The 20,709-nt window shown below is 40.4% G+C and overlaps 1 long non-coding RNA gene across 3 annotated transcripts in view; it reads right to left on the bottom strand.

Annotated features, from left to right (window-relative positions):
• Window positions 1–16,241, bottom strand: part of LOC147577308 (uncharacterized) — a 433,319-nt gene extending 417,078 nt beyond the window's left edge. For 2 of the 3 annotated variants that reach the window (XR_015240136.1, XR_015240139.1), the window contains exon 1: window positions 16,073–16,241. This is a non-coding gene — a long non-coding RNA (uncharacterized LOC147577308). The remainder of the gene's footprint in view (window positions 1–16,072) is intronic. The other variant, XR_015240135.1, reaches the window with a different exon arrangement.
• Between the last annotated feature and the right edge of the window lie 4,468 nt (window positions 16,242–20,709).

Genomic DNA, 20,709 nt, shown 5'->3' with positions numbered 1-20,709 from the left:
ATCTCTGTCATAGACTATCACACATAGCAGTGAAAAAGAATAAGATAAAGGCAAATAGAAACACCAAGAAAAATAAAACAGAACTCCACAAGAAAAGGTCTGACGCTAATATTTTTAAATGTGGCATGATTTTGAGCAGTTGGTAGACTAGACTAGGGAGAATTCAACTGTAATATTCTGTCACCAGTGTTGTGACATTGGAACAGTAGAGAAGGAAATACATAACATTGTTTATCTCTGCAGTGAACAATATTTACAGTCATGATAATGTAAGCCCTGTTTGTTACTTTTCATCTCTCAGAATCAACCTTTGAAGCCTTAAACACTTCATTAAGGTTTTAAGAGATTTAAAAAGTTACCAACAAAAATTGTTACTAACCATAACACTATTACATTAAAAGTAACACTGGCATAATGTGGTTGGTGGAAGTGGCTGGAAGCAAGAGGATGGCAAGTGTCAGGCAGGTAACGTCCTCTCTCTCAGAGGAGACACACTGTCAGAGGGACTTTTGCTTGGTCTGTATTTTCAAAGTTTGTAATGTGAATGTGTCATATATTCTTCTGTACTTCATAATAAAATTAAAATTTTTAATTTCAATTTTTAAGAAAAAGAAAACAAAATGTGGGAACAATTTCTTGAAAGCCCTCAAAGACCTATTTAAATATCTAGATATATCTGCGAGTGTATTTTTTATCTAATTATTTGGAAAATTCTATTTTCCACATTAGAGTAGAATCATTGTTGAAATCCAAAGCTTTTTAAATGTCTCCTAATATATACATATAAAGAATCCAAAGTATCGTCTTTAATTTTCCTATTTAGATCAATGTGTATTAAGTAACACACTTGAAATTCCTATCATATTAATAGCAAATGAAAAAACTGAACAGAATCACCCTAAGATGATTTTAAAAGCATTTAAGGGGCACCTGGGTGGCTCAGTCAGTTGAGCATCCAACTTTGGCTTGGGTCATGATCTCCTGGTTTGTGAGTTTGAGCCCCAAATTGGGTTCTGTGCTGACAGCTCAGAGCCTGGAACCTGCTTCAGATTCAGTGTCTCCCTCTCTCTCTGTCCCATCCCCGCTCATGCTCTGTCTCTCTCTCTCTCAAAAGTGAATAAACATTAAAAAAAATTTTTTTACTAAATAAATAAAAGCATTTAATTATCCAATATAATTATCTTTTAAGCCCCAATTATAATATATTATATATTATTATGTAACACATTGTATAATAATATGTTACATTATATAATATATTACAATGTATTATATTATGTAATTATGTTTATTATTAAAAAAAATTTTTTTTACATTTATTTATTTTTGAGAAACAGAGTGAGACAAAGCGTGAGCGGGGGAGGGGCAGAGAGAGAAGGAGACACAGGATCTGAAGCAGGCTCTAGGCTCTGAGCAAGCGGTCAGCACAGAGCCTGATGCGGGGCTCCAACCCACGAACCGTGAGATCATTTCCTGAGACCAGGTCGGATGCTCAACCGACTAAGCCACTTAGGCGCCTCTGTTTATTATTTTTATATTTATAAATATATTTATATTACAAAGTGGTAATATCAAGACAGTATGGTATCGGCACAAAAACAGACAATTAGACCAATGGAATAGAATAGAGAACCCAGAATTGGACCTAAAAACATATGGCCAACTAATCTTTGACATAGCAGGAAAGAATATCCAAGTCTCTTTAGCAAATGGTGCTGGGAGAACTGGATCAGCGACACGAAGAATGAAACTAGACCACTTTCTTACACCACACACAAAAATAAACTCAAAATGGATGAAAGACCTAAATGTGATATAGGAAACCACCAAAACCCTAGAGGAGAAAACAGGCAACAACCTCTGTGACCTCAGCCACAGCAATTTCTTGCTCGACACGCCTCCAAAGGCAAGGGAATTAACGGCGAAAATGAATTATTGGGACCTCATCAAGATAAAAAGCTTCTGCACTGCAAAGGAAACGATCAACAAAACTAAAAGGCAACTGACGGAATGGGAAAAGATATTTGCAAATGACATATCAGAAAAAGGGTTAGTATCCAAAATCTATAAAGAACTTAACAAACTCAATACCTGAAAAACAAATAATCCAGTGAATAGACAGAAGACATGAATAGACATTTTCCAAAGAAGACATCCAGATGGCCAACAGACACATGAAAAGATGCTCCACATTGCTCATCATCAGGGAAATACAAATCAAAACCACAATGAGATACCACCTCACTCACACTGGTCAGAGTGGCTAAAATTAACAATTCAGGAAACAACAGGTGCTGGAGAGAATATGGAGAAAGGGGAACCCTCTTGCACTGTTGGTGGAAATGCAAACTGGTGCAGCTGCTCTGGAAAATGATGTGGAGGTTCCTCAAAAAATTAAAAATAGAATATGTATAAATTAAAAATTGAATAGTAGAGAGAAGACTGATGCTAGTTGGACAGAGGTGAGGAAAGGGAGAGAAAGCCAGACCTAAATATGGAATGGGTTAAATGGATATTTACTAGAGATCTATTATGGCCCTTAACCAGAAAGTTACATCATTAAAGCAGTTCTTTAGGAGAGTGATATCACTGATGTGATAGAAAAGACCTTGCGTGGGGCGCCTGGGTGGCTCAGTCAGTTAAGCGGCCGACTTCAGCTCAGGTCATGATCTCGCCGTTTGTGAGTTCGAGCCCCGCGTCGGGCCCAGTGCTGACAGCTCAGAGCCTGGAGCCTGTTTCAGAATCTGTGTCTCCCTCTCTCTGACCCTCCCCCGTTCATGCTCTGTCTCTCTCTGTCTCAAAAATAAATAAACGTTTAAAAAAAAAAAAAAAAGAAAAGAAAAGACCTTGCGTTAGTGTGTTATGGGAGTGGAAAGCAAAGAGGAAGCTTGAGAATTGAAGTAGGGAAACCTTTTAAAAGACAATTTCAGGAAATCACCAGTAGGTGTGGATTAGGATAAAAGTGGCAAGAATGGAGACAACAGGGCACATGTGAGAGATATGGCCCTTGGGTCCAGAAAGAGAATCTAGTCCCCAAGAATATTCTAGTGTTCACAGCAGCAGCAGCACACCACCTGACTCATCTGTGCCTCTAACCCCTGTTCCCTGGTGGTGCCGCTGGCTGACGGAAGAGTCTGCCCTCAGCAACCTCACAGCCTTACCAACCAGCCCATCAGTACATCGCCCTTTTCTAAGAAGGATCCATGTTTGCTTTTGCAATTTTTATCTCCTTTTCCAATTTCTTTGGAGTAGTTACACTAAATATGGAAATGAAATAAGATGAGCTGAGGAGTTGCATAATGTTTCTTCTCTCTCCCATTGTCTAAAAAAGACTCCAATCTCTCTTGTCTCAAATCCAACATTCTTACAACCAACTAACTGTATTTTCTATTCCAATGTCATTGGAACACTGCTTCTGTCAGGCTGACCTTACCATTCATTCATTCATTCACATGCTCTTCAGTCAACAAATATTTACTGAGTAGCTACTCTGGGCTAGGCCCCACTGAAAATTTAAAAGTTAAAACAACATCAACAAAATCTCTGCATCATGGATCACATAGTCTAGTAGGGAGAAGTCAACAAGTAAAGTACTGCATATGTTAAAAGGTCAGTGCAAGGAAGACAATAGAGCAATGCCCACCTTCATGGATTTTTTTTTCCCCCGCCTTTCTAAATCCAGCCTACTTTCCAAAATTTCCAGAGCAAATTTTCTTTCTACTCTGTGCCTTCCATAACCCCTTCAGCCCACAACAATCTCATCTCACTCAATGTGTCGTATTGTCTGTCTCATGTCTTTGTGTACTATTCATGCATACAACATTTCCCACTTCTGAAAAGCGCTATATAGAATAGATGTGATTACATGTAAATGTAGGAGCTTGAGAATTTTTCTTTTAAATGTTCAGTGAGATCACATAATCTCTGTAGTAGGGTGATAATGTTTTATGAGAGTTTGATTGATGTGTCTGAAGTAACAAAGTAAAACTTGAAAGAAAAATACATAATGACCTGTATTGGAAATTGAGGTTAGGCAATAAAAGGGAGGGATGGGGTCAAGGCTGGACTGGGATAGGTTTATTTATTTTTATTTATTTTATTTAATTTACTATAAATTTATTTAATAAAATGTATTTTCCTTACTTTCATTTAATCAAAATTACAAAATATGTTTTAAGAACAAGTGCCCTCCTCAATGCCCATCACCCATTTTCCCTCTCCTCCCCCATCAACCCTCAGTTTGTTCTCTGTATTTAAGAGTCTGTTATGCTTTGCCTCCCTCTCTGTTTGAAATTTTTTTCCCTTCCGTTTCCCCATGGTCTTCTGTTAAGTTTCTCAAGTTCCATATATGAGTGAAAACATATGGTATCTGTTTTTCTCTGACTGACTTATTTCACTTAGCATATACCCTCCCTTTCCATCCACGTTGTTGCAAATGGAAAGATTTCATTCTTTCTCATTGCCGAGTAGTATTCCATTGTATATATACACCACATCTTCTGTACCCAATCATCAGTTGATGGACATTTGGACTCTTTCCATAATTTGGCTATTGTTGAAAGGGCTGATATAAACATTGGGGTACATGTGCCCATATGAATTAGCATTCCTGTATCCTTTGGATAAATTCCTAGTAGTACTTTTGTGGGGTTGTAGAGTAGTTCTATTTTTAATTTTTTGAGGAACTTCCACATTGTTTTCCAGAGCAGCTGCACCAGTTTGCATTCCCACCAACAGTGCAAGAGGGTTCCCCTTTCTCCATATTCTCTCCAATATCTGTTGTTTCCTGAATTGTTAATTTTAGCCACTCTGACCGGTGTGAGGTGGTATCTCAATGGGGTTTTGATTTGTCTTTCCCTGATGATGAGCAATGTTGAGCATCTTTTCATGTGTCTGTTGGCCATCTGGATGTCTTCTTTGGAAAAGTGTCATTCATGTCTTCTGCCCATCTCTTCACTGGATTATTTGTTTTTTGGGTGTTGAGTTTGGTAAGTTCTTTATAGATTTTGATACTAACCCTTTATCTGGTATGTCACTTACAAATATCTTTTCCCATTCCGTCAATTGCCTTTTAGTTTTGTTGATTGTTTCCTGGGATACGTTTAAAAGAGATGAAGAGGTCCTTGCAATGAACTCATGAAGACAGAGGAAACGGGGTAAAAGGAATCTATCTAGTACAGAACATTTTGAGAAGAACATTATGAGAGGCATATGTAAAAGAAAGAATATGAGGACATATAACTCTGTTAATATAACTCTGCTCATGATAATGTCCTAAGAAGCTGAATATTTATAAGCAGAGCAAGAATAATCAGAGATATCCTTTGGATCATCAAATTTGTTTGACAAGAAAAATCTACTGGTGTACGAGTATGTGTATGTTTTAATATAAATTCCTGACTCTATCTCCAGACCAACTAAATTAGACTTCTGGGGAAAACACAAGGAATTCTGTTTAATATGTATTATAAGTGATTCCTTTGATTTGCTAAGTTTGGAAAACACAGGTTGAAAAAGCCCATGACAGTGGGTGTCAGATTTTGCTATCTACAATACTTTCTGGTTGTCATTAGCTTTGAGAGGAACCGTATATAACAATGGTCTAGGTCCAGGAAAATGTTGGCAAAGCTGGTATGTCAAATCTTCACTACTTCACACTGGGAAAGTTACAGTAAATGCTGTTGGTTGGCTAACCAAGAGTCATCCCGAGCTCCCTTGCCATTTTCACTAAATACCCACCTTCCCAAATACTCTTGGTGCTAGACATGTCCATGTGACACATGCTGTCAATTAGATCTAAATTGAGGTTTCCTGGGGTTTCTAGGAATGCTTTTGTTTTCTTGGTCTGAAAGACAGACATGACTGGTACCACCCCATGCTTTCTTTCTGGCCTGAAATCAGATATGATGCCTCTCTAACCACAGCAGCCATTGTGGGATTGAAGAGAACTAGCACAAAGGACAAGTCAAGAGAGACAATGACCCTAATATTGTGGTTCTCGATTGCTTGTTGTGAAGAAGAAGGAGGAAAAGAAGGGGGAGAGAGGGGGGGAGTTGGAACTCATTTTCTCAGGAGCCGAGAAGAAAGAAGAAGAAGGGGAAGGAGGAGAGTGAGAAGAAGAATAAAAGAAGATTTCTATTTTTAAAAGCCATTTTTAAAGTTGGTTTTCGGTTACTTGCAACTGAAATCATTCCTAACTGAATGAAAGGAAAAGTGCAGTAAGCCCAGGCCTGCCTCAAGAAAGGAACCCCCTCATCTTTAGAAAGATGCTTGAGGGAAAGAGTAGGCTCACTTTCTCATTCGGGCTGGATGAGCACAAGAGTACAAGGATTTTGAACCCTGGAATCTGAGGGACAATTCCAGAAAGGGAATAATAGAACAGAGAAAGTTGATACTTTATGCCTGTGGTATCTCAATAACAGGATATTTGCCCAGGATAAGGCAAAATTTGCCTTAACAGAATAGATATTGTGGCTTCACATTCCTTCAACAACATGCAAATCTGGCCCAAGCAGGGTATATTGCAAGACAGGGGGCTTCAGCTCTCAAGCCATCTTTGGGAGGGTCTCACTGCTAAAAGCAAAGCAGCTGATAAATTAGTAACATGTTTTTCTGAAAATTTCACCTCTATCAGGGTAAAGGAAGCAACCAGATGAATTGCTACTTTGTATTTAATTCTAACCAAAAAGAGATAGAGAAAAACAAGTTGTGGACTGGATGTAGAGTCAGAGAAGAAAGTGCCCAGGTCACCCTAGGTTCTGTGATTGCAACTCTCCATAATTCTTATGCTCAAGGAATTTATACTCTGTGGATGGAGGAAAATGAGGCAAGGACTCAAATGCACAGCTACCATTTATTGAACATCTACTGTGAAGAACAATACGATTAATAATTTATATATAATATTTAAAATATTTACAAATGCTCTGCAAGGTAGATATTATCCTCAGTTAACAAATAGAGAGACTAAATGTTTATAGTGGTTAAGTAAATTATTCAAAGCCACACAACTCATGAGGAAACAAGCTCCAGTCCTACTCCTCTTGTATTTACTGGATCAGCTTGATTCCAGGACCTAGTAAGGAAAAAGGAGGCTTTGCTCTTTCTGCTTTCTCCCATGTATGTTCAAGAACACCAAGATTTCCTCTGTATGGATTTGGCCCCTAAAACTAGCAACTTTTTTTAATGTTTATTTATTTATTTTGAGACCTAGAGAGAGCATACACATGTGTGCATGCACAACCCGGGAAGGGCAGAGAGAGAGAGAGAGAGAGAGAGAGAGAGAGAGAGAATCTCAAGCAGTCTTCAAGCTATCAGTACACAGCCCAATACCAGGCTCATTCTCACAAACTGTGAGATCATGACCTGAGCTAAAATCAAGAGCCAGGCATTTAGCCAATTGAGCCACATGGGTGCTCCTAAAACTAGCAACTTAAAAAAATTTTTTTAATGTTAATTTTTTTTTTGAGAGAGAGAGAGAAAGAGAGAGAGAAAGAGAGACATAGCATGAGCAGGGGAGGGGTAGAAAGAGAGGGAGACACAGAATCCAAAGCAGGCTCCAGGCTCTGAGCCATCAGCACAGACCCTAATGCAGAACTTGAACTCACAAACCACAAGATCATGACCTGAGCCAAAGTTGGACACGTAACTGACTGAGCCACCCAGGTGCCCCTGAAACTAGCAACTTTTTTTTTTTAATTTTTTTTTTAACATTTATTTATTTTTGAGACAGAGAGAGACAGAGCATGAACAGGGGAGGGTCAGAGAGAGGGAGACACAGAATCTGAAACAGGCTCCAGGCTCTGAGCTGTCAGCACACAGCCCGACGTGGGGCTCGAACTCACGGACCGCGAGATCATGACCTGAGCTGAAGTCGGCCGCTTAACCAACTGAGCCACCCAGGCGCCCCGAAACTAGCAACTTTTAACAACTGACTACAGAGGAGTAAAATTAGTTCCACCTTTGAAAAAGGAATATCTGCTAAACTTCTGGTAGAACCAATTCCTTGAATGAATGACCATTATCAGTCCTTCTATGTTTTAAAAATATTTCTCCTAAATTGTCAGGAGCATTAAAATAGAACTCCTTGGTGACAGAATATGTAAACAAGCTTTATCTTAACATTCTAAGAGAACTTAACATGTTAAAAAAAAATAGATCAACTCTTTAATGTTGAAAATAATTTAGTTGTGCAATGTGTTTAAAGCCTAAAATGTTCAGTAGATAAAATTATAACTTAAGTTTTACTTTAAACATTTAATGAATTATATCATAGATTAAATGGCTGACTAAATAATACTGAAGACTTGACCAATTATATGCTGATCAGTTCGGGCATATATATATTTTTTTCCAGTTTCAGTGAAACTAGCTGAATACCCACTTTCTTCTCTTATAGCAGTTAATCCTTGATCAAATTATTTACACTCCACATTTATTTACCTATGTAAATTCAACTTACACGTTTTAGTTACAAATAATAAAGCCAGTGAAGTCATTAGATGTAAGTAGTCTAAGAAACACGTCTTGAGGTTGACGGACTTTGGTTAAGATACAAGCAACAAGAGGTAGTTTCAACCAAAGATCCTCACTAGATTCAAAGAGACATATAACTATCCACACCCTGTTTCCCGTATATTCCTAAAAGGGGAAAATGTCCAATAAACCGAATGTGAAGATTACATTACAACATTTAGCGTACACAACACCAGCTCTCCTGAAAATTGAGGGAAAAGTTGTCGATGCTTTTCTTTTTAGTGGCAAAAAAGGATTATGTTCAGAAATAAATAATCATAAGATCTGAGCCATTCACATTTCTCTATAAGCACAGAAATTAGAGAAAAATCACAAGGCACTTTGAATCAGTTATTTGCTTTGTACAGAGACACACATATATAGAATATTTCACAATCTTCTCACTGCCTGTCAGGCTGCTGTGTTTTTGGGTAGGGCCCAGCTCAAGTAGCAGGACTGGTGGTTAACACATAGCTTGCCCCTCTGGCCACACCCTGTACCCTAGCACAGTGCTAGGTCCCAGCAGAGGATGGTGTATGTAGTTCTAATTGGTCCGCCCAGAGGGAGCACAAAGGACCTGCATATGCTGGCTGGGTCCCTCAGTGACCCTGCTCTCATGAATGAGAAGACCAAAGAGGTAGCCCAGAAAGACTTTCCTATGGGGCATGAGAATGAATGTATAAATGTGACTTCAATGTGGCCCTTCTGGGCTCTGGGTATTCTGGACAGCACAGATCTGAGACTGCAGAGTACAGGGCCACATCCTTGGCACTTTGGTAAAGGGAGTGGGATGGACCTATGCCTGCACATAAATGTGCACTTCTCAGACAGAGGGCATTCATATGATCCTGCTGGTTCTCCTTATTTGTCTGCTGAAAATCTGACCTCAAATAGACCCGTGGCCAATATTATTTTATGGCTCTGATGGAAAATATTCAACAATTTGCTATCTTCCTACCGCCTTATAGTTTCTTTTTTCCCCTTGACCCTAATTACTCCTTGACCTAGAATCCCAGGGTGTTAGAAAGTGAAGAATCCTTTGAGATCAAAACCAGCAGCCTCTTGCTTTCTGCATGATAGAACTGAGGCCACTTTGTGCTTTCTGCCCCACTTAATTCTTCTGATATCTGCTCACATTCTGCATCATTCACAAGCTCCTGGAAAATATGAGCTAGAAAAATATGCTCACTGCAAATCTTGTCTGCCTAGTCCCAAGCCAAAACTAAGGAGCATAAGAAGAAAAGGAAAGAAAACAAGAAACCTGAATGCTTTGAAATTTAAAGAACTGTTCACTTTCATTATATTATTTGTACCCCATATAAAGTTTTTATTTCATTAATTAAAAACTTATTTGAGAGTAGGGGCTGTGTCTCTTAAAGTATCTTCTAATATATATGGAGTCTAGCACAGTATCATGAATGCCCAAGAGTTTAATAAGTATTGCTTGTTCCTGATGACCTGGTCTATCCCCTTAACCAACTAGCAGTGTCCCACATAATCGTCCCAGACAGGTGAGAATCCATCCTGCTTTTAAAGACCTCCAGGGAGTGAGAATCTAAACCATCTTCCATAACTTATTTCAGTGTCTAATAAGGCTTAGAGTCCACTGGAAAATTCTTCCCAAGAAGGTGGCGTTTGGGAATGTTGCATAGTAAATGCTGGATTCCCCCCGAAAGGCACTGGATCAGTCACTTGAAAAGGAACTTTCCTGGGGGATCAGGTTAGGGATCCTGGGTGGTTGTTGGAGGGGAAGGTAGTCTTATGAGGAGAAAAAAGGGCAGAGATTAGGTTTCTTTCCTGTTCAGAGGAAGTGGCATTGTTCATACTCGTTATTAGAACGGCCCAGTGTTAAAGGGATTTGGAATGGGTAGAAGTGAGGAAGTTGGGGATGTAGGGAGAGCTCTAAGGATGATGGTGGAAGACAAGTCTGCCTTTGGCTACCTAGCTTTTTACATCTCTCCCTAGAGCTGTCTGTGAGGATAAAATTGCCATTACAATTCCATTGACATCAGTGTTAGGTCCTATTCATAGAAAAGACATCTTCATAGCCATGCTACAAATGATCTGAATATTACCTCTGCAGTGTGTGCGTGTGTGATTGTGTGTGCGTGCACACACGCACACACGGATATAAATGGAGGGGCTTGTGGAGCCAAAGGGCTGGAGATAGAGGTGAATGAAGAAAAGGTTAATAGGAACCTAGTATCCTCTCAGCCAAAATTGGACTCAGGCAAGTGGCCCAAGTCTGGGCTGAAAATCCAAGCTGACACTCAAACAGAGGAACTGAAAATTTGGTAAAAACCTGGAAGGGGAAAAGGGAAGGCAGAATTGGAGGGAGAATAAAGACAGAAGGGAGGCAGTGCAGATCAGAGAAAGTAGGTCTGCTGAGATACCTGCCCTGGAAGGGATGAAATAGAGCTGTGCCTCCAGGAAAATGGGTTGGCAAGATGCAGTTGAGAAAGAAGTTTCAGCCTAACGGTTGGGGTACATGTCAGGGCTTCCATCCACCCTGTGCCCATGTGCTGGACTGGTGGGAGGGCAGTAGGAGTGCTGTGATCCAAAGACCTAGGCAGGAGGAAGGCAGACTGGTGGCCTGGCTTCTCTGCCCAGGGCTTGGAATGAAATGCAACCGGATGAAGAGGAAATATTCAGATCGGGAAAAATCAAGACAAATTTCACATCCTGTTTTGCTCTGATTGTTTGAAGGGAAGAACATGGCCTGTGCCTAGCTAGAAGCTTGCTTTGAGGTGGCTGAGACCAGGCGAGGTTGGGGCACACAAGGCCAGCAGAGGGAATTGGTACATCAATGGTGACCAAGTAATTAGTCACTTAGGAGAATCTAGGTCAATTTGGGTGACAAATGCTTTGGTTCACCATGTCTTAGCCAGCCTTTCTAAGGGTCCTCACAAACAGAGAAGGTAGTTGATTGGAGAATGGTAGGAGGCGGTGGAATTAAAAACCTGAGCTAACACAAGAAGCCCTACGTGGTATTAAGAGCATAGAGAGGAAGTGTGGGTGGAAGGGAATGAGTCACAAACAGTGGCTTAGAAGCCTTCTAAGGACTGTCAACTCCTTGGAACAGAACAAAGTCTCCGTGCACTTGTTCCATTCCCTATTTCTTATTAGCCCCCACGAGTCATTTTCCATAGCTCTGCGGGAACCTGATGTTAGTTTGTTCAAATTGTAAATGATTTATTTTATGAATGCTGAATCACAGGACCCTGGTTAAAGAGAATCATCTCCACACATAAGAAAAGAATCCCTAATCTATTCCCTAAACCCCTAAACTCTTTTCCTCCTCACTTGTGTGTGTGTGTGTCTACGTTTGTGTGTGTGTGTTGATTGGGATGTCTGTTCCAGATTTCAGCCTTGTCCTTAAAGCACAAGTTTTGAAGAGCTTTCAGGTCAAAACACTGGAATTTAGATCCAAAGCTGGCAGAGCCCTAAATACCAGTCCTGCTTTTCTTGGCATTTTCCAATTTCTCTGGCACACATCCATGAAAAATAACGAAATACCACTTATTAAAATTTTTGGTTATAGTGGGCCTTTTATACACTTTTGCTTATGTGTTATTATGTACCTGTTTTGCATCAAATCAAGCCAGGCAGCTCATTTAATGTGTTTACTAAATGTAAGCCTGATCTGTCTATGATAATACTAGGATTTCTACAACAGTCTATTATAAATCGGGGGGATATTTATACATGTAAAGCTGAGACTGTGCACCTTAGAAGACAATGTTTTACCACATTCTGATTTAGGCTTAAGAAATTGTGAGGGTGTGGCATGGATCTTACTTATTACTAATATCCCAATCTTGCATTTTAATAAGATTAGAGAAAAAGGGATCCTGTGTCCATATTTAGGATGTATTTTAGAATCCTCTCTTTTAAGCACTTGTTAACATTCCCACTATGCTACACTTAATGGTGCAACTCGTGCCCCTATAGGCTGGTCAAGGTGAGAAATGGGGGGTGCGGTTGTCTGAAGAACATGCCCTAAATGCTCTGCCCACAGTTCAAAGGTCTTTAATATCTCTTTGTCATGCTATGAAAATGCCCCCTACAGTACCCCATGAATAAATTAACCCTTCAGAACAGCATACCATGTTTATCTAATAGCTTTGTGTTTCTGTTTACTTATCAGACTGAGTACTTCAGCACCATGCTTATGCATTGGTTAATTTGTGTGTGTGTCAATTTTGTAAGTAGTAAACTTGTAGATAGCATCCCCAAACACTCCAAACGATATGTTGACCTACTGTTCCAGATGTATGTAATGATAGCTCACCTTGAATGCTTACTCTGTGCCTTGTACACTACTAAATAAAACAAGCCTAATCTTTGGCATCAAGAAGCTCATGGTCTAGTGGATGAGACAGACTGTAAATCAAATAATCAGACAGATACATATACAATGGCCACCGTGTTAAGCACTGTAAAGGAGAAGTCTGTTGTAAACTGATCATCTGAATAACAGGGAGATTTGATCTTGTCCAGGGGTTAGGAAAGTTTCCCAGGAAAGTGATGCTTGAACTGAGATCTGAAGGAGGAGTAAAAGTGCAGAGTTCATTAAGGAGAGGGAATGAGGTATGGGGAGAGGTGAGGGGGTGGGTCCCAAAACTTTGTGGTGGGAGGGAGCATACCACATGTGATAAACTGGAAGAAGCTCAATGTGGCTGAAACCCAGGGCCCAGGGCCAGAAGGGTGCATGTAAATGGGGCTTCACAGAAGTTTGGGCCATCAAGGTTTTTCTGTTTTGCTTTTGTTTTTGTTTTTGGTTTTCGTTTTTTGTAAGTTTACTTATTTATTTTGAGAGAGACAGAGACACTGTGAGTGGGGAGGGGCAGAGAGAGAGGGAGACAGAGAATCCCAAGCAGGCACCACACTGTCAGCACAGAGACCTCTATGCAGGGCTCAATCCCACGAACTGAACCATGAGATAATGACCTGAGCCAAAACCAAGAGTGGGATGTTTAACCAGCTGAGCCACCCGGGTGCCCCAGGCATTCAAGGTTTTTAAGCCAGTTTGTGGGAACATTTTGGAGGAAAGCAGAAAGGAAGCAGGGAGTTAGGAGGTTATGGCAGATGAAAGATACTGCTACTTGGCCTAGGTTTCTCTATTTATGGATTTTAAATCAATTCATAGAATTTAAAGAGACCTCTAAGATAAAATTTATATCAAAGCGTCCAAGCATTAATTTCCCCAGACCACTCCAAGGAGATAATTGTTTATAAGTTTAAACCTCCGCAGAACAAGTTCTTGAAATTTGTTGTGAGGCAATTCTCTTATAACTGTTTCTTGGTTAATACATAGTCTAGTTGGCCTGCCTTGGTCAATGCAGGAAACCTTATCAGGGAGATCTCAATGGGCTGCGCAGGCCAAAAAGTGTTTTAGAAGTTCCCTCCCCTTTCCCTACCTTCCTGCTTTAAAACCAAGGCTTTGTTGTTAATTTAGAATAGATTTAGGGGCACTTGGGTGGCTCAGTCAGTTAAGCATCCGACTTTTGATTTCAGCTCAGGTCATGATCTCATGGTTAGTGAGTGCGAGCCCTTCATCTGGCTCTGTGCTGGCAGCCCAGAGCCTGCTTGGGTTTCTCTTTCTCTCCCTCTCTCTGCCCTTCCTCTGCACATGCAGGCTCTCTCTCCTTATCTCTCTCTCAAAATAAATTAACTTATAAAAAATTTTTTTTAAAAAGAAGGGCACCTGGGTGGCTGAGTCGGTTAAACATCCAACTTTGTCTCAGGTTGTGATCTCCTGGTTCGTGGGTTTGAGCCCCGTGTCGGGCTCTGTGCTGACAGCTCAGAGCCTGGAGCCTGCTTCGGATTCTGTGTCTCCCTCCATCCCTCCCTCTTTCTCTCAAAAATAAACATTAAAAAAAATTTTTTTTAAAGTTAAAAAATGTAAAAAGAATATAGTTTCAGTGGCTTGCAGTTCGAGTTCAAAATAAGGAGAGAAGGCTGTTTTGTGTCAGATAGTTTTGGGCAGATGGGAGGACAATGAGCTATCATTCTAATAACAAAATATATAAAGTTGCTTGTTTTATAGGTGAGCTTCCTTATTGTATAGCTAGTCTCTAAGGGATACATTATAACTGAGAGTCATGTTTATTAAACAGTATACTTTCTTGGGGCGCCTCACTGGCTCAGTTGGTAGAGCATGTGATTCTTGATCTTGGGGTTGTGAGTTCAAGCCTCAGGTTTGGTGTAGAGATTGCTTTAAAAAAGGTCCAGTTTCTTCCTGCTGAGGGCAGGCTCTTCCCAAAGACATTGAGATATTCCATTTTGGGGTACTGAGTGGGAAAGGTTGCTACTCCATTTTCCCTGAAATAGAGTAACATTGAGGTCCATTGCTTTGCAATATTGTCTTGGGCATAAGTTCCCAAATGGAATGTGGCATGAAACAGAATTCTTGCATAGTTGCTCATGTGTGCAGCTGTGCATGGCATAAAAATCCCCAAAGCAAACCTTCAGATTGCCAAAAAGAGTTAGTCCTGAAGCTCCTCAGTGGAACATACTTCAGATTTCACAAAGCAACTCCAGAATCAGAACTGTATGCCTTTTCCTCACCATAGCATCTCTCCAACTCCTTGGGGCCCTGATTCAGGGTAAATGGCCAATGCTGGAGAGGAGCACAAGGTCAGATTCAGGTAAAATGGTGAGGTTTACAGACTATTTCTTTAAAAAAAAATTTTTTTAACGTGTATTTTTGAGAGAGAGAGAGAGCATGAGTGGGGAGGCGCAGAGAGAGAAGGGGAGAGAAGGATCTGAAGTGGGCTCTTTGCTGACAGCCTGCTGTGGGGCTCGAACTCAAGAACCGTGAGATCATGACCTGAGCTGAAGTTGGAGGCTTAACTGACTGAGCCACCCAGGAGCCCCACAGATAATTTCTTTAGAGCAGGAGTTGGCAAAACCATACCTTGCAGCCAAATTCAGCCACAGCCTGGAGGTACGAATGGTAAATACATTTTTAAAGATATGGAGGAAAAAATGACAATGATGACAAAGAAGAATATGGTCCGCAAAGCCTATAAAAATTATCTAGCCCTTTACTGGAAAAGTTTGCCTACCCAGTTTCAGAGCTCTCCCATCTCCCTTTCTCTGCCCTCCTCTTTGATGCCTAGCCTGCAGCTCCAGGTTTATTTACTCAGCAATGAGAGCTAATCCTCCTACCCAAAGGCAAACCTGTTGAACTGACCGCCTTTTCCCAGCTGGAGGAAGACTTGCTCCCCAACTTCTTCCTCTCCTTTTCCCCCTTCTCATTTCCCCTGGCTTCCATCATATGCTGTGGAAGGGAGGTGCCCCTCCTCAGGCTGCGGGCACAGGTTTCTCTGCTAGCTGGCCAAAAGTAGAGCACTCCCATGAAAACCTTCATAAACCAAAGTGGCATAAAGCAAAGAAACAATCACCATCAATTCATATGGAAAAAGTTTTGAACATTTCCAGACCCTCCCCCCAAAAACACCTTTCTTAGGTTCTTTAGGGCACGTTAGGTACGTGAGGGCACATCTTACTAACGGATTCACAAAATAAATCGAGATAGAGCCCAGGTGCTCACCAACACAGTGCGACATGGCAGCTTGATGCTGAAATGCTGAGTCTAATTCCCAGGAAAGGAGCTTGGTGGGGCCGCTCTTCCTGTTCAGGATATGAACCGCCTCCACAACAACTTGATGCAAAACAAATGGTGAACGCTGTTTCTGCTTTTTGCCTTTGTTGTAAAAACGAAAATTCTCTTTGGATTTCTTTTGGATAACCAAACATTGTTTGGTTAGTGAAGACAGGTATGAATGTAGGTGTTTTGTAAAAGCAAAGAGATGTAACATGAACTTTTGAAAAGTGAAAGATACCTCTACCCCAGTTCTTAATGCATGGAGGCAAGCATTCTTGCCAGCCAGAAGCTTCTGGAGACCGAGGGTCCTGTGTATCCTCTGGAAAAACAGTGAAGAGGTCTGCTCCTTGGGGACTCCCTTGAGTTATAAAACCTGTGGTCCTAAGAGAAGCTTCCTAGGAACTCTGAGCTCAGTTTGTGACCCATAATGCTCTCTGGCGGCCAGCCTTTCAGCGCTTTGCTCCCTTGCCAGTCTCAGATCTGTTTGCTATATGGAGTGGTGGTTAAGAGCATGAACTCATCCACCTACATGAAAATGAAACTGATATGTACCAGCTAGGAAACCTCAGGCAAGTCACTTAATCAGCCTGTGATTCAGTTTCCTCATCTGTGGACAGGAGATAATAATGGTTCCTCTCTCATGTATCTGTGACTAGGATTAAGAGTTAATCTGTGTAAAATTGTTTTGAACAAGGCCTAAACACATGGTAAGTACTCAATAAAGTACTAGCTCTTACTACTATTTGGTATTTTGAGGTTAAGCTGTGTCATGGGCTGGTCTGGGCTCAGGTCTCCACTTTCTCAGGCTGTTGCTCAAAGTGCTGTCTGCTCTCAAACTTAGTTGGGCCACCCCCCGGGAGGGTATGCAAGATTGTTAAACAGGTGACACGTGTTTAAGAGTCTTCCCATCTCCCTTATTTATATCTTTATTATATAAGATAATAACAACAAAAAATACCTTGCTTTTGTATGGAGGTTATGATCTGCTTTCACAAATCTATTTAAATTAGATGCATGCAACAGCCCTGTGAAATTGCTGGCACATGGTGGGCACCTCTAAATGTTGACTGAGTGAAGGAGGTGAGCTATGAGGCTGACAGTTAGCAGAATGATCTGGGATGGCTGATGGGTCAGTGGTCATGTAGAACTGGTTGATAAGTAACTTGAATATCCGCTCTGGGGGAATGGTGTCAACGTGGTCCTTACTTTATCCGTGAAGATGGGAGTTTCTGAGCTGGTTGATGTCTTGTCTAATGTTACACAGTAATGTGAGTTAGAGCTGCATCTAGAACCAGGTTCTTTGGGCCTCCAAACTAGCCCTGCAGCTGTTATACTTGTCACTAAATATGTGTAAAATCAAATTTGTCTTATTTGATTCCAATAATAACCTGGTTACTGTGTTGCACAGCCTTCCCGGTTTGTTGCTCAAAGAGGATTGCAATATCAGAAGGTTGTATAAGGGAGGGGAGCTCCTAGGCCCCAAGGGAGAGGTCTCTGCAGGGCTTTTCCCCCAAAGGACAGGTGTGGGAAGGAAGTGAGCACAAGGTACTCAGCGACTTCCTCTGTCTTTTTGGAGGGGACTTGCCACAGGACACAGTTTCTCTCAACCCTTTACCCCCTGGGTGTGCAGTAGTTTCCCCTGCAGGGAAGGGCTGCAACTGTTCAGTTCTGTCTGTGGCTGGGTTGGGCAAGTTTAGGGGAAGGAAAACATTAGGAAGCCCATTTGGTTGTATATCTGAGCTTTGATCTCCAAGCAGTAAAAAATAAAACCTCAGGAAAGAAAATAAAACATTATACCAACATGAATACAATTTATCAGTGTTTAATAGAATGCTAGCTTTGCCAAATTTGAAAACATACATCTTTTAAAAAGAGATTCATTGGGCTTACAAGATTTTCATGCTGCAAGGTTTATCAGTCTTTAATATGCTAATGGACATTGCAAATCTCTAGAAGATGGATTTAACATGTGAGATATCCCAAACTTCCTTAATATTGGAAACTTTTACTCCCCAAAGAAAAGGAAATGTGCCCATAATGAATGGAACACAGTTTAAGAAATCTTGACATAAGGAAATGATAGCAGCTATTTTTTAAAAAGGGAAAAAAAAGGCTGTACCTGTCACAAGGCATTTGGGGCATTCTGCTTGTAAAGCCACATCTGCTCACTTTCCAATGGCTCTAATAAGGTGGTGTGTGTGGGGGGTGCCTGGGGGCTTGTTGAGTTAAGCCTCTGACTCTTGATTTCAGCTCTGGGCAAGATTTCACAGTTTGTGAGTTCAAGCCCCGCATTTGGCTCCATGCTGCTGGTACAGAGCCTGCTTGGGATTCTCTCTCTCTCTCTGCCCCTCCCCTGCTTGTGCATGTGCATTCTCTCTCTCTCTCTCTCTCTCTCTCTCTCAAGATAAGTCAACTTGAAAAAAAAAATCTCAATAAATAAATAAATAAATAAATAAATAAAAGGGTGTGTGTGTGTGTGTGTGTGTGTGTGTGTGTGTGTGTGTGTGTTTGGAACTGCAGAGCAAGGCACAGACATCAGTGTGAGCACAGTTAATTTCTATAAGAATTGTAGCCCTGCCAGAAAAGAAAATGAAAACAATTCAGAATAAAATGAAGTGGTAAATTGTTTGACTCCAACTGTGTGTGTCAGCAATTTAAGAGTAGGGTTACAGATTTCAATTGTTTAGAAGAAATGAGCATAGTCAGGATCTGTGGACATGAACTATGGCAAGACCACTCATTTGAGAGCAAGAACTTGGAGTTTGCACTTAAGGAGGGTTCAGCATGTCTCTCATAAGTTGTGAATAAGCCACTCAACCCAGTGGAAAGACATCCCAACTCCCCTGGGCCAGTAGAATTATTTATTTAAAGCATAACAACTTTCTTTTAGCTCCAGGAAAGCTTCAAGAGATAAAGTAAACTCATAATACTATTATTTTTATTTTATGTTTGGAAATAATTTCTGAATGTTTGTGTTTGGTATTTTCAATATTTGTTATGTTTAAGATAATTTGAGAATTTAGAATGGCCAGCACGTTATTCATGTGATGCCAATGCAAAACATCTACATGGGATCTGTACTTGATTTAGATTTGTGATTTCAAGTGAAAAGATATGAGAATTTCATTAAATCTGTAAACATTTTCACAATGTTCAACAGAACTTAAGATGCATCATATCTTATAATTAGTTTATCATATTTATAAGTATTACTTGTGATTCTTTTGTTTCTTGAGTAACTGAAGTATTTTAAATTTTTTTTTTTTCAACATTTATTTATTTTTGGGACAGAGAGAGACAGAGCATGAACGGGGGAGGGGCAGAGAGAGAGGGAGACACAGAATCAGAAACAGGCTCCAGGCTCCGAGCCATCAGCCCAGAGCCTGACGCGGGGCTCGAACTCACGGACCGCGAGATTGTGACCTGGCTGAAGTCGGACGCTTAACCGACTGCGCCACCCAGGCGCCCCGTAACTGAAGTATTTTAAAAAGAAAATTGAATACATTAAATGTATAAATGCAGCTTAATAATTCAAGGGAATTTAATTAATCAAATTGTAAACATTTCCTTAAAAGGAAAGTTAGATATAAAACGTGCAATTCAAAGCTTAAAGGAAAAGTCGGTTTTCAAATTCAAAATAAATGAAATTGAATTCTTGTATGTTGTCTTCCTCACCCACAAAACCTGTCTTCAAGAACATTCCAGACCCAAGTTGCCCTGTGGTGTGGGGATTCTAGGGGTGGTGATGAGAGGTAGGGAGTGAGTGGGACAAAGATCTTTCCTGTGAAATCAGTAGATACACTAATGGTATCAAAGAGTGAATTCAATTGATTACAACCACATCTACATTCAATAAACATTTTTTTGAGATTCTGATCTAGGAAATGGTGCGTCATATGAATATGGTAAGACATGGTTCCTATCCTCAAGTAGTTTCTCCTTCTCACTTTGCATTTCTCTGTTCTCCTCACCTATTGAAGGATTTTTCAGCAAACACTTGCACTTTCTGGCCTTGATCTGCCTCATTTCACTCACTGGAACAATAGACGTTGCTATCAGCGTTGAATTCAAATCCTTGTTTTGCCAATTGCAGCATGATGCAAGCTCTTTGGTCTCATTTGATTTCCTCATGTATCAAACTGAGATAATATTATTTACTGTTTCAAGTTGTTGAGAAATTTGGAGATGACAAACATTACACTGCTTGGCAACAAGCTCAATAAATGATACCAATTAATATCATCTATGGTTTCCATCAACATCCTTGCATAGATAGAATGTCACCTTACATTCACCTAAAATATTTAGGTTTCTGACCCCATTAAGAGCAGAGAAGCATTGATAATACGAGAAAATATTTGGGGCAAGAGCCAACTGAAGGCAATAGAGAACACTTCTTTACCAATAGTCACCCTCAAGCCAATGATATCTAGGTTTATGATTTAAAATATCATTACTTTACTGACAAGTCCCAAAATTATATTTCTAGCTTTGATACTGAATACCAGATTTGTATATCTAGCTGCCTAGTCAATATTTTCACTGAGATGTCTGATAGCCACATCAAACTCCAAAACAAAACT

The sequence above is a fragment of the Puma concolor genome, chromosome C2 (genome assembly GCF_028749965.1).
Source record: "Puma concolor isolate L17-30 chromosome C2, mPumCon1.1.hap2, whole genome shotgun sequence".
NCBI lineage: Eukaryota > Metazoa > Chordata > Mammalia > Carnivora > Felidae > Puma > Puma concolor.
Note: the sequence above shows the minus strand (reverse complement) of the source record. Positions and strands in the feature narration are given on the sequence as shown.